General features: G+C 43.3%; 1 long non-coding RNA gene across 3 annotated transcripts in view; it reads left to right on the top strand.

Annotated features, from left to right (window-relative positions):
- The window catches only part of LOC128349343 (uncharacterized), a 57,487-nt gene extending 44,418 nt beyond the window's left edge, over positions 1-13,069 (top strand). For all 3 annotated transcript variants that reach the window (XR_008318768.1, XR_008318769.1, XR_008318759.1), the window contains exon 4: positions 7,115-13,069. This is a non-coding gene — a long non-coding RNA (uncharacterized LOC128349343). The remainder of the gene's footprint in view (positions 1-7,114) is intronic.
- Positions 13,070-13,661: the final 592 nt, after the last annotated feature.

Raw genomic sequence — 13,661 nt, 5'->3', positions numbered from 1 at the left:
ATACACATGAGTAATAAGGTTTGCCTGTAATGTGAAGATAAGTAGAAGCTGACATACATCTCAAGTAACATCTTGTTCAACCCTCAAGGATGATAGGATCAAAACCAGCATATCCACAGTTCTGAGAAGGCTGGAAATGACCATGGAGGTCAATTCTGGCTGCCATTTTAAGCAGCTGAATTTCCCTTGTGAGGTGAATACTGAGAAATTTCTCATCATCGCTAGATGTGGCCTGGCTTATTTTGAGGGAATCATTCATGAAGTTCTTCCGAAAGAAAGAAAGAGAGAGAGAGAGAGAGAGGAGAGAGAGAGAGAGAGCTCAAGACAAGCTCCTTCAGCTTATTATTAGTGATTAAAAGTATATTTTTCATCCTGCTCTTTCAAGTTCATGTTCTTTGTTTATTCATCTCTTTCTCTTTTGTGGTTTTGTTAAATTTTTAATTTGGTTTTGTTACCGTAAGATCTTGTATTTGACTGACTTGTTGTTACATTTGTATGACCACATCTGACAGATCATATGTTGTGGAGCCACATCTATTATTAACAAGTTCCCAGATTTGTAGTCACAATGCTCACTATTATCAAAATCTAAGTAATGCGGTAATATGCCAAATGAGACAGAGGTTATTCTACTCCTTTTGTTGTAGGGACTTAAGTATCAGCTGAAAAACAGAAAAGCCAGTTGAAAGGATCCTCAACTATGTTATTTCAAGAAGATGAGACTGTTCTCATGTGTAGCCTAACCTAGGCTAGGGCAGCCCAGCCTGGATTAGGCTACATGTGAGAACTTTTGGGATTGGGACCAATCCTGGCAGGCCAGCACCGCCTAGCCCAGCTTTTTAGCCCACTTTTAGCCTGGGTTAAGAGTGTGAGTGCTCCCTTAACCCAGGGTCCATGGCCGTGTGATCGTGTGTGCTCCTTGCAGCCCACGCAGTTACAGAGACGAGCGCCTAGCATGCTGGTCTCTTAGACGAATCCCCCAATGCACCACACTTGACACACAGTGCATTGTGGGTTACATGGAGGCTAGGACATGTCCTGGCACTCCAGTGATCGCTCATCTGGGAGTGCAGTTCACGCTCTCAGCAACATTCCTGCAATCATCTGGGGGGGAAGTGAGTGAAGCATAGCCTTCTCCCCACCTGCCCCCACTCAGTCATGTGAATGGCTTCACCGTCTAGTCTTGTGATTAGAAGAGGAAAGTATTCCTCATTAGCCTCCCCCACCCAGTAAAGATTCTGTCAGTAAGAGGGGGGAATTGACTTTGGGTGTTGACCCAAAGTCAACAAGGAAAAACAAAAATCTGTTTCTGAGGGGTATCCAACAATTAACTAAGCAAACAGATATTCCCCATTTTTGTGCCTCACTAAATGCTCCCCAGGAGGAAAAGATCTTCTAAAAATGAATTCCAAATATTTATGTAAGTCACTTTAAGAGTACAGTCTTTAAAATACCATCATGCATAGAATATGGATTAATTAGGAAAGTGTCATAGTCAAATTTTAAATACAAAGCTTCAAAAAAAGACCCCAACCACAACCTTATAAAGCAGGACACAATCTGTCCACTCTTTCCCCACATTATTGATTGATTGTATTTCTATACCGCCTGATACAGAAATCTCCATAATGGCTGACATCCTAATTTTGGGGATCCTGGGATACACATGCCAGGATGCCATAACTCCACTGTGGAAAGCTTCTTGAGCTTCACAGCACGCAGCATGCAAGTGGTGTGGGGCGGGGGGGGGTGGATTTTCAACAATATCCTCTTCCCCTAGCTGAGTGTGCAAATAATACCAATTTTACTTTCTACAAAAACCCTGCCACTTATAAATGATTCATACGATGTCATTTGTACTTGTGTTCTCAAACAGTTGCCACCTGAGAAGATGGGACTGGGTAGTATTTTATTCCTCCACTGACAGAAAAATGACCACCACCCCCCAAAAAAACCCTCCACTGAAAGACAAAAAAGTCTTAGAACTCATCTAGAAACTGAAACAAAGGATTTCATATGTCCTGTTATGTTCTGACCCAGGACATTTTGGCACCTGAGGAGGAAAATCCAATCCCTCCTACTGCAATAAAAATATAATATAATAACTTATGTGTCCTTTTAATGCCACTAAAATAACCTGCTGCCTCATGATGCCTCATCATAGGAGCAGCCCTGGGCTCTGCAAGGAAAAGAGAGAGCTGTGGAGGTTCTCTGTTCCCTTTGGAAAAGGAAAAATATAAAAGGGAAATGGCCAGACTGGGCAGACATCAATGATTCAGTCAAAATAAATGACCTTTCCTCCAAGATTTATCAGCTAATCTGTCATCAGAGTAACAGTGAGACCCCAGTGCAATTAGTGCTGCTTCATGAATCACTCCACCTGCTCCTCCCACTGGGCGTATCTTATGTCAAAAAATGAAGACTTTGTCTGTTCTCCGTGCTCCTGATTACTGGGGATTGCTAGCAGCTGTAGCAAGAACACCATCTAACAACTAAGGGCATTCCAAAGGGAGAGCTTGGAAAGTACATGCTGAGTAAGGCGGAACGTATCGTCTGGAGAATACAGGATGTGAGAATTTGTAAAGGAAAGCACAGACACAGGGATCAGAGAGAGGCATATGGATTCCATCTTGTGCCAGATAAGGCTGAACCAGTTTGCTCCAGTGAAAAGACTGAGGAACAATATATCATTCTCCTGGACAAGGCCCATTTAAATGAAAGGAGATGATGATACACTGGTGCTTTTGCATTGTTCTTACGCATTTCAGTGGGGTTACACAGGATTGCACCTTCCTAGTAGATTGTGTCCTTGGGTGTGAAGGAGCTGGGTTCAGACGCCAGATCAGACATAGGCTGACTGAATGAATCTGGGAAAGTAATTATAGAATCTTTCTCTAATCGGCTACTCCTCGCCTATAAATGTTAAGTAAAATGGACAACATCCTCAACACAGGCCCTTCTCTCGGCCCCACCACTGACACAGATTCAGTTGGTGGGGACCAGGGACAGGGACTTTTCAGTAGTGGCCCCCATGTTTAGAAGATGCTTTTTAAAGAACTCCAAACCCCTCCTTTTAAAAGATGCATTTAAAAATGGTTTAAATTGGCTGTCCAATTTTAATCAATTTTAGTTTGATTAAAATGAAAGCCCCCACCCCCGCCCAGTGGGCTTCCAGTGGCATCTGTGTGAAACAGGATGCTGGGCTCCCTGTGCACCCAGATGATTCCCCGCTGGCTCAGGCAGTGAGGAGGGTCGGGGGGCAGGATTTGTCATCTCAGCCCCCAGCAAGTGTGTTGTACATTATGGGGATCCCCTCTCTCCTCCCCTCCTTGAGCTCTCTGCAGTCTGTCATTATTCATTAATTGCAATTTAAAATCAACTATATATACAGCCCCAAAGGGGCAATGTAGTTGTTCTCTCATAGTGATATAGGAAGCTGCCTTTTACCAAGCCAAACCATTGGTCCATCTAGCTCAGTATTGCCTACACTGACTGAAAGTGGCTCACCAAGGTTTCAGGCAGGAGTCTTTCCCAGCCCTATCTGAGATGCCAAGGATTGAACCTGGGACCTCAGATGCTCTACCTCTGAGCCATACTCAAGCTTTGAACTGATCACCTCATATGGTTGTTCAAATCAAAATGCAAGAACAAAGTCTGAGCAATGATGCCTCACATTTGGGATTAACCTTATAACTGTGAGGACTTACTGTGTGAGATAGAATGTATACCCCCAATATAGTGTTAAAGAACAAAATGAAGCCTACTTTATTGTTTAAATGCATGTTGACTCAGAAGTTCTATCAACACCCAAACCCATGGCTTTAAGACAATCCATCCAAATTTAAGACTACACGATTTATATGATATCAAACACCAGTTGAAATGTTTTTATGATGCATTTAACAAAAAGCTGTATATCTAATATGCTGACTTAACTAGCAATAATACTGCAACTACGCAGACATCCTCATGCAAGGACTAAACTGAAATACTTGAAGTTAGTCCCACTGCAAGTGAATCACATAAAAGAACATCATGTTCCAAAGATCTGAGAAAATTTAAAGCAAAGACTGTTTCATGTCTAGTTAAATGTTATTTAAACAAACTGTTAAGTGAATTTGACTTTTATTGGTAAGGCACACTCATATATTCTTATCAGCATTTTATATTCTCATGTGTGACTTTTTTTAAAAAGCACTTCTCCACCTGTTCTAGTTCTTATTTCTGTTATCAGTTTATGCTCCCCTCACAAAAGGCTAGAAGAACTATGCACTTAGGTTTGCAGAAGCAACAGTAATTGCTTTAAAATGATAAACATTTAACTGCTTTTGAGAATAATTAGAATTAAGGATCTGGGAGCCTATTCAAGACAAGGGACCCGTTGCTAACATTACAAAAAGACTGTCTAAGCACCCTGATTTTAGAGTCCCGCTATCTCCCATTGATCTCTCTCCGTGGTCTTTTTGTGTGTGTATAGTTTTATTGATGGTATATTGAATTGGAAGTATGACAGCACTGAACAGCAGCAAGTCTGACTCTGATGAAATATTCAATACCAGAGTGATGAAGCCAGAAAAGAGAAAGCACTTTTCAAACAAAATGAGTTCTCCTCACACCAAAGCTGTTAAAATGGACTTCCATATGTAAACACTTAATCACTACTGCATATGTGAAGAGAGGGAGGGAGGGAGGGAGGGAGGCAGGCAGGCAGGTGCCATCATGAGAGCAAGGTGTTTTGCATAGAACGAGGGCAAGAATTCTCCAAAGAGAGGCATTTGACTACAGAAACAGTCCTACTCAAATTACAGCAAGCCCACTTTGAGCAGGCCTGCCTCCACAGGGCCTACGCCCTACCCTGCCCTTCAGATACATTAAGAAGCTGCTTTATTCTGTGTCACGTGGTCCATTTAGTGCACTGTTGTTGACTACACAGACTGGCTCAGCTCTCTGGAGTTCCAGAAAGGAGCCTTTCCCAGCCCTACTTGGACATGCCAGGGACTGAACCTGGGACTTTCTGCATGCAAAGCAGATGTTCTTCCATGGAGATATGGCACCTTGTCATAAGGCCTCATTCCTTTGCTACCTAGTACCCCTTATCAAGGGGGGAAAGCTCCACTTTGGGGAAGGGAGATACAGGTAGTGGTAGCAGGTGTCAATGTACTCAGGTGCCTCCTCTCCCTCCTTCAAAGTAAGGCTTTTTTCCTTGGGGAAAGAGGGAGGATGTCCAGCAATTGCATTCCTTGAACATACATGTTCAGTACTCAGAAATCCCTTTGAGAGTTTTCAAGCATTCAACAGGAATACCCAAAGGGCTCAAACTCATTTTTGGGATCAAAACATTGGTTTTCTCCCATCTCTAGTTCTCCAAAATACTACTAGCAAGAATCCAGACCAAGTTAATCATGATTAAGTCCCACTTAAATTAAAGGGACACATTTTGTTGCTGTCCATAGAGCTTCATGATGATTATTATACTTACATAATCAGTTTCAAAGGGTTGTCTCTTCCCTTGTCCCTAGTATGCACATGTTCTCATGAAAGGCTTAGGTGAGTTCCTTCAATACAATGCATTTGATTTTGAGCTAAACCATTTCCCCATACATTAATGCTGGTGGCCATTGAAAGCTCAAACTCCAGTCAGATGTGGACCAAACCTCAGATTACATACTTCTGGAAATATTTCCCATCACACCTGTTATAGGGTTTTTCAGCTCATATTTGAAATAGTCAGGGTGGTCATGCTAAGCCTCTCCATCTGTTGTTGGACTACAAGTCCCATCATCCCCAGCCACAACAAATTACAGCTCAGGATGATGGGATTTGTTCTAACAGCTGGAGAGCCTCTGGTTAGCCATCCTTGGCCCAAGTGAAGTCTTTGTTTCCCACCCATAGACTTCTATATTATTTTTCTCAATTTCACCATGTATCATCATTATAGCTTTCCGGCATTGACATCATAAACGACTATGTTTGTTTATCTTGTTGATGTAATGAAACGGTTGCACAGCAGGTTGCCATCATCTGCACACCCATCTCTTGCTCTATTGGCCACTAACATCCTACATTCTAAAGATGAAAAGGAAGACATTGATTGACATGTAGATCCTAGGCGTCTTTAAACTGTGCAGCTATCTTATTAGATCTCTGTTTTTCTTGGAGTAAATGACATTCAACACAGGTTGAAGGAATCATTAAAGTGTGAAATTAATTTCTGTTTGTCAAACAGATGGTTCAGCTTGTACAAAAACAAAGTTGATTCACAGTGAAATTTTTGTTAGGAATGATTTGCTTGATACTAGTCAGCATCAATGCTCTCAGCACAAGACTATAGCCTAGTCTGTATAACTGCTGAGCTGCCTGAATAAAAAGAGGTACATGGTGGAAGTTTCCAGTGACATTCAGAGTTGATTGTGAAGGGAAAAATTAGATCCTTCAGACAAGCATGTACAGAAATATTGCTACTTCATACTGTATTGCCCTTTAAGTTAGGGGCAGCAGCATCTGGAGACCATCATCTGGAGACCAGTGAGCTGAATTAGGGACATAACAGACTCTTGCTAGATAAGGCCAACGATCCATCAGTTTCAGCATTCTGGGTCTCACAGTGGACAATCAGATGGCTTTGGGAACCCCACAAGCAGAGCATGAAAGCACAACCTCTCCAGTGATGCTCCTAAGAACCTGATGCTCAGAGATATTCTGCCTCTGATTGTGGTGGTTCTGCATAGCTATCATAACTAATGGCTCTTGATTAGAACTATCTTCCATGAATTTGTCTAGTCCCCATTTAAAGTAAGTCAGCAACCAAAGTCTTTGAACCCAGCAATTCACTGGTATTTTTGAGTTACTAGTGGCGTCAACAGGGGTTCAGAACCCCTGCAGCTTTTATTTGAGGAGATGAAAGCTGCAGGGAAGTTTGAAAAGACAGTGGACTTACCAAGAGCAGTGACAGTCTCCTTTTTTTTTGTTTTTTGTTTTTGTTTGTTTTTTGGAAAAGTTGGAGTAATAACAGCTGATGTGCTGCCTGTTTCCCCCTGGCACCATTTTCCTTCTTGATATGCACTGAGGAATGACACATTACATTGCATTACATGTCCTTTCCTTTCTCCACTAGGAATTTGGGCAGTGCTGCTGCCTGCTTCTCTGAAGAGCTTTTTATAATTTTAAGAAAGCAAGATCACCACTACCCTTGGTAAGCAGTCCACCCTCCTCAAATTTGCACAGGGGCCCCCATTCCTGTCAAAATCACCATCCCATTTCTGTTGCAGATTTTAAAAGTGGCAAGAATGAAGAGGGCATTTCAACACAGTTCTACAGTCATCTGAGCAAGTGACCACCACCACCACACCTGAAACCAAGATGGTTGGGATGCAGGAAGTTCCATGCCAAATGGCAGCTAAGTCAGGAACATAATATGAATTCATCCACCCACCAATTAAGGATAATAAGCATGAACCTAACTAAAGTCCTTCCCACCCCCACAATCACCATGAAATGATGAAATGAGACTCATAAGACTGTCAAGAGAGACCTTTGTAATACTGTCTCAGTTCCATAGAATGCCTTTTCTTAAAAAAAAAAAAAGTTTCAGCTGCGGGGGAGGGGGGAAGAGAAGTATTACACAGTTCCCTTCCTTAGAAAAGCCACACTATATATTTTTGAAATGCAGGCATCTTAATGCCTCCCGTAGAAAATTGTCCATTTTACTGGTAGTGTATTGCATTGCTTGAAACATATTAAGGTCATTCGCATGACCAGTACTAGGTCAGGGAGGGCGAACCTACCTTTCCCCCAGATGATTATTTGTCTTCTGTTTGGTGTGCTGCTTACGTGCCCACCTGATCCACACTGCTGTGAGCCCGGGAGCATCTCTGGAGTCCGGGAGCATGGTGCATCTCTGGAGTCCGGGAGCATGGTGCACGTAAGATTTCCCCTCATGCCGGGTGCTCTAGGTGCCTAGCTCTGTGTCTACTCAGTTCATCCTAAGCATACACATGACCCTGGACCTAGGTAAAAGCCGGAGGGAAATTCCCAGGCTATCCAGGGATAAGAATATAAGAATAGCCCTGCTGGATTAGGCACAAGGCCGACCCAGTCCAGCATCCTGTTTCACACAGTGGCCCACCAGATGCCTCTGGGGAGCCCACAGGCAAGTGGTATGTGCATGCCCTCTCTCCTGCTGGTGCTCCCAGATGTAGCACTGGGATTGACCTAGATCCTGGCAATTCACATGAGCAGCCCTATCCAGGTAGGGCTGCCCAAGCCTGGGTAGGGCTTCTCTTGTCTAGTGTCTAGATCCTAGTATACATTGTTCTTTGTGGAGGAGCATCATCACATCAGGAAGAAAGCAGCTAAGACACAAGCCAGCTGCAACTACTATTGTAGTCATAAACTGAATTCTGGACAGATGGGTGTTCAGGAATGCACTACAGCTAATCTCTTTCCTCCAAGTGCTATGTTAGTACATAAGACATGAATCCCTTAGAACTATCATTCTCCAAACCTTGTTATCTGAATTAGGTTTCATTAAAAATCCAACATGGTTCCATGAAACTCAGCAAGGAAAGATGAAGAAGCAAATATGAACACATTGGCAAGGCAGCAGCTTTATCAAAAAAGGGTTAGAACGTATAACTGCATAAGAATTAAGAATGTGTCAGTATAACATGAAACGCCAGTGCTAGGAAATTATTTGTTCCAGAATAAGCTCACTGAAGCAAACCTAGAAAAATAACTGAATGAAGTCAGCACTGGAAAGAGGCAACAACTAGATACAAAGACCCTACCCAGATCTCTCCTATGATGGAAAATTCAGATTTTTCCTATGATGGATTTTTTGTTAGTTACCGTAGCATACACATGCACACATACACCACCCCAATCCTCTGCTAAGAGCAATTTCATGCACATATTCATGTTCCACACTTCCATGTATGAAGAAGCTTCACACATGCATTTCATATACTAGGAAACTGAGGCCATTCACAGCTCTCTGTCTCATGGTGAAAATGCTGGAATACATGCATACGATGACTTCAGCTATAAATCAGAGTGCACACTTAATCTATGTGGATATGTGGAGCAGTTCTAATTCCCATATAAACCTGCCCATTTCTTAAGGTCATCATCAGAAGTCCAGGTCTCCCAGACATTAGAAGTTATGTGAATGTTGATCAGGGACAGGATCATATCTGTAGTGGTGCCACATTTGGGGGGCACCTTCATGAGGCATGTTGGTGTGGCCCCAATACTATTGGTTATTAGCTGCAAATTAAAATGATTTTATTTGCTTAGTAAAGATTACATAAGTCTCTTTATATATAATTCGCTAAGACATACCCATGGCTAATCTCATGTGTGGCAGCTCTCGCGAGAGTTTGCAAGCAGCTGCCAGGATAGCGATGGGGAAGAAAATAGCAATGGCAGTCACCGGCAGGCTGGAGGAGGCAGCGGGCTGGCAGGCCACTGGGAGGCAGCAGGTGGGAGGAACATGGCGGCTGGTGGGAGGAACAGCTGCAGGAAGAAGCACAGTGGCCAGAGGCAGGAAGCAGCAGAGGGCAAGAAGAGGAGGTCAACAGTGGGAGGTGACAGCCCGGATGGCCGGTGGGTGGGAGCCGGTGGCAGGCTGGTGGGCTGAGGTGGACAGCGGGAGGGTGGACAGCCGGGTGGCTGGCTGGCTGGCCCGCAGGGAAAATAAATGCCAGCTGTGGGTGGGTGAAGGGTGGGGAGATAAAATGTCTGTGGCAAATTAGAGGGGCAGATGCTCTGCACCAGCTAGTGATAATTATTCTGTCAATGATTGATGTGCTTGGATTTTACCATGATCTTCCATGGGAAACTGCCTTGGGGGGCCAATGAGGTAGACAGGCAAGACATAGTCATCCAAAAAAGGTTTACATGTGGGATGCATTACCTGGAGAACAAGTCCTTTCATAAACATAAAGAAAAATAAATATGTTAAACAAACAGGTAACTCTTTAGTTGCGAGTTATATACATTTATATGTTCTTCTCCCTAAGATAAAAAAATAAAAAATAGGGCCAATTAGGCACAAAATTAAATCAGTAAGTTGGCCCAGTGTTGTTGTTTTTTAACAACTTAAATAACAGCTATGCTATTAATGGTGAGTTCTCCCCCACCTTTAGGATTGGAACACAGAAAACAGGGAGGCAATATTTTACTGTTTCCCCTCATTCCATGGTCCAAACGAAAATGCCCCCACCAAACTGCTATAATCCTCAGAAGGGAAGGTCTCATTGTTACCAATAAAAGCTTTCCTGCCAGGGCTAGTAGCAGCTTAGAGGACATGATTTTTATTCAGATTAGAATACAGCATTCATGTCCTTCCATGGCTGTTTTAAAAAAAAATGCAGGGCCCAACTATGTGTTTAATGTACTGTGTAGCTTGGCCTTACTGCACTTATAATGGTATCACAGCCAATTTGGACAAGTAATTATGTTCAGTCCAGATTGAAGAATTTCAGGACCATGGAGAGCAGAAACTGATTTGGAAACTATTCTTTGGAAGCATGTTAGTAGATTTGCATTTGGGAGTTCTGCCTTCAAACATTAACATTCTCTTTCTTAGGGAGGCAAACATATCCTTACCCTGGAGGGGACTGTCCTTTGAAGGGGGCAGAGCCAACTATTCCTTGCAGGTCCTGGTGTTGCAGGTCGGGAGAGAAAGAGAGTGACAAATCAAACATTATAAACACATGAATCATTGTGCTTGAGATCTACAACAAGAACAGCTGCATCTGCTTCTCTGGAAATTATTTTCACAGCTTGCCTGGCCACCTCCTGCTCATGTTTCCTCTCATGCATTATGCACCAAAGCTAGTCACCCCCGCATTTTGCTGGTAGGGTGGCTTGTGTTGCTTTTGCAGCTGCTTTGATGTCCTCCAAGAGCCCTGGTTTCATTTTACGTCTGCTTGGCTAATGTATCAGTAAGTCACAGCCTGGTATGTATGTTTATTTCCCATGGAGTAGAAGCCCATCTTCTAAACAAAGAACAAATACAGGACAAATAAGAAGAAATATACATTTTCTAAAAACATGTTCCATTAAAATTGTTGCCTCTGCTTTTTGATCAGATCTTGAAAGAACTTCATTAATTTTTGCCGTCCTTCTGTGGAGCAGCAGGTGAGAACAGACTGAATTGATAAACACTGATAAAGCACCTATGGATAAAGTAATGTGTTTTAGAAGAATCCCTTCTACTTGGCCCCTCTCCAGATGAGACTGACTGTGTCAACATCCAAGGTGAGGTGGGTGGTAACCACAGAAAGGGCCATTTTGGTCGTGGTGTCTCATTTTTGGAACTCCCTCCCTGGAGAGATATACCAGGCACCTGCACTGCTCTCCCTTCAGTACCAAATAACTTTGTATTCTCCCAGGACTTCTGATGTTTTAATTGCACTGCTGTTTTGAAGAGTGGCTGATGTGATGCACAGCTATCACCTTCATAATGGACTGCCCTAAGACTACTGCAGACTTTTGAAGCAACAGTTGCAGAAGCTACTGTTGTTTCTGGAGGTTTGCCCATTCACAACAATAGAGAGACCTTCAGAAACACAGCTTCATAGGAACATGGGAAGCTGCCTTATTCTGAGTCAGACCATTCGTCCCTCTAGCTCTCTGTTGTCTACACTGACTAGAAGTAGTTTCTCCAAGGTTTCAGGAAGGGTCTTTGCACCCTCAAGCAAAGCACAACACTAATAAAAACACCAAACACTGAATTAGGAGAAACGGCACAACTTTATTAAATAAATTAGAGAAGTGGATTTTGAAATGATTCCACCCCAATGCAGTGTGAACCTAACCTAGGCTGGTAGTCAGACAAACTGTCCTTTCCCGAGCTTTAGGCAACACACCCTGGCTCAGAGCCTGGACTCAGCACAATGCTGATTCCTACTTATATTCACCAATTCCTAAGGATCAGAAGCCTTTTATGGACTTCACCCCCCAAGCTTTGCAGCCTTTGAAGTATGTGAAGTCCTGAAGCAGATAAGAGTATAAATCATAGTGCCTGAGCTTCAGAGCCTTTAAGGATCTATGAATTACTCACCTGCATTAACTAGCATAAGGATGTTCATTGATGAGAACCCCACTATTTCTGAACCAAACACACACTGCACCTGCTCGCTGGGATCTAACTAGGCTAACTAGAGAAGGAAAACAGAACAAGGTAGGCAAAAACAAAAACAAAACAAACAAACAAAAAAAAAACCCTTCCACCACAGGCCAATAAAGTGGGAAACAAAAAATTCCTACCTGTCCCCCCCCCCAAAAAAAGTGATCAGCGAAGCCCCCTCTATCCCCAGGAAAAAGGGGGAGAGCCCACCCAAATGAAGACTGAGCCTGGGAGGAGAGTGTTGGCTCAACAGCCACTCAAACCACACCCCTCCCAGGGCTTAGCCAATCAAAATAACCTCATGCCTCCCAAATATGAAGGTGAGGCAAATCGCCACCCCCAGCACAAGGCTAGGAGGTGGCCATATTCACAGCCCTACCTAGAAATGCCAGGGAGTGAATGTGGGACCTTCTGAATGCAAAGCAGATGGTCTACACCTGCCTTTGGAGTCTGCAGCAGCCTCAGCCAGGGGGAGGGACCATTGTGGAGGTGGTACGTTGTGTGTCACATCAGCCACTCCTTTTAATACCGTTGTGATAGTTTTATGCTTTAACTTGTAAACCGCCTTGAGAAACCTGTTAAAGGGAACCTAAAAACAACATAAACAAACAGATATATGCGAGCCAGCATAGTGTAGTGGTTAGAGTGTTGGACTAAGACCGGGAAGGCCCAAATTTGAATCCCCATTCAGCCATGCAACTCACTGGGTGACTCTGGGCCAGTCATGTATCTCTCAGTCTAACCTACCTAACAGGGTTGTTGTGAGGATAAACATAAACATAACTATGTACACTGCTCTGAGCTCCTCAGAGGAAAAGCAGGATATAAATGTAAATAAATAAATAATAAATGTCGATATTTTCTGATGTTTTAGCCCACATACAGTGTGGGTATGTGCCTCAAGGCAGAGCCCTTCACTTTTAAGAACCCCGAACACTGTTTATTCCCCCCCCCAAAAAAAATCTAATATATCCTCCTTGTAGACTGAGATCATCTTTGGAGGCCCTCTTCCTGGTGCCCCACTACATAAGGTGAGGTGGGTGAAGATTGGGCGGAGATAGCTTTCTCAGTGGTGGTGCCCCATTTGTGGAATGCTGCCCCAGGGAGGCTTGCCTGATGCCCACTGTAATAGCACCAGGCAAAGACTTCTATTTTTCAGATTGGGACCATGGTGCTTGGTGAAGGGGGTTAATATTTTCCCAGTGCATAATTTTCCTGCTGAAAAATCACCAGAGCTGTTGATTGTGCCCAAAGTGGCTACCTGCGGCATGAGACACAATCTGAGAAGAGTCAGATTTGCTCGCAGGCTGCTTTTGAACAAAATGAAGCACTTCCTGTTTACTTCCTGTTTTAAGCCTGTTGCTTAACAGGATTAAAGTAACTAGTAGTTTAGCCCTCCCTTAAACCACTAATGTTATCCTTAGTACAATTCTGCACTGCTCCTAATTCCTGAGAGATGTTACTTCTATATTCTTTCTGTTCTCCTGGCTTTGCCGACATCCGTTTCAGAAACTGCTTGCAGAGAAAA

Source organism: Hemicordylus capensis, chromosome 1 (genome assembly GCF_027244095.1).
Source record: "Hemicordylus capensis ecotype Gifberg chromosome 1, rHemCap1.1.pri, whole genome shotgun sequence".
In the NCBI taxonomy this organism is placed as follows: Eukaryota; Metazoa; Chordata; class Lepidosauria; order Squamata; family Cordylidae; genus Hemicordylus; species Hemicordylus capensis.
This window is presented reverse-complemented; position numbering and strand designations above follow the sequence as displayed.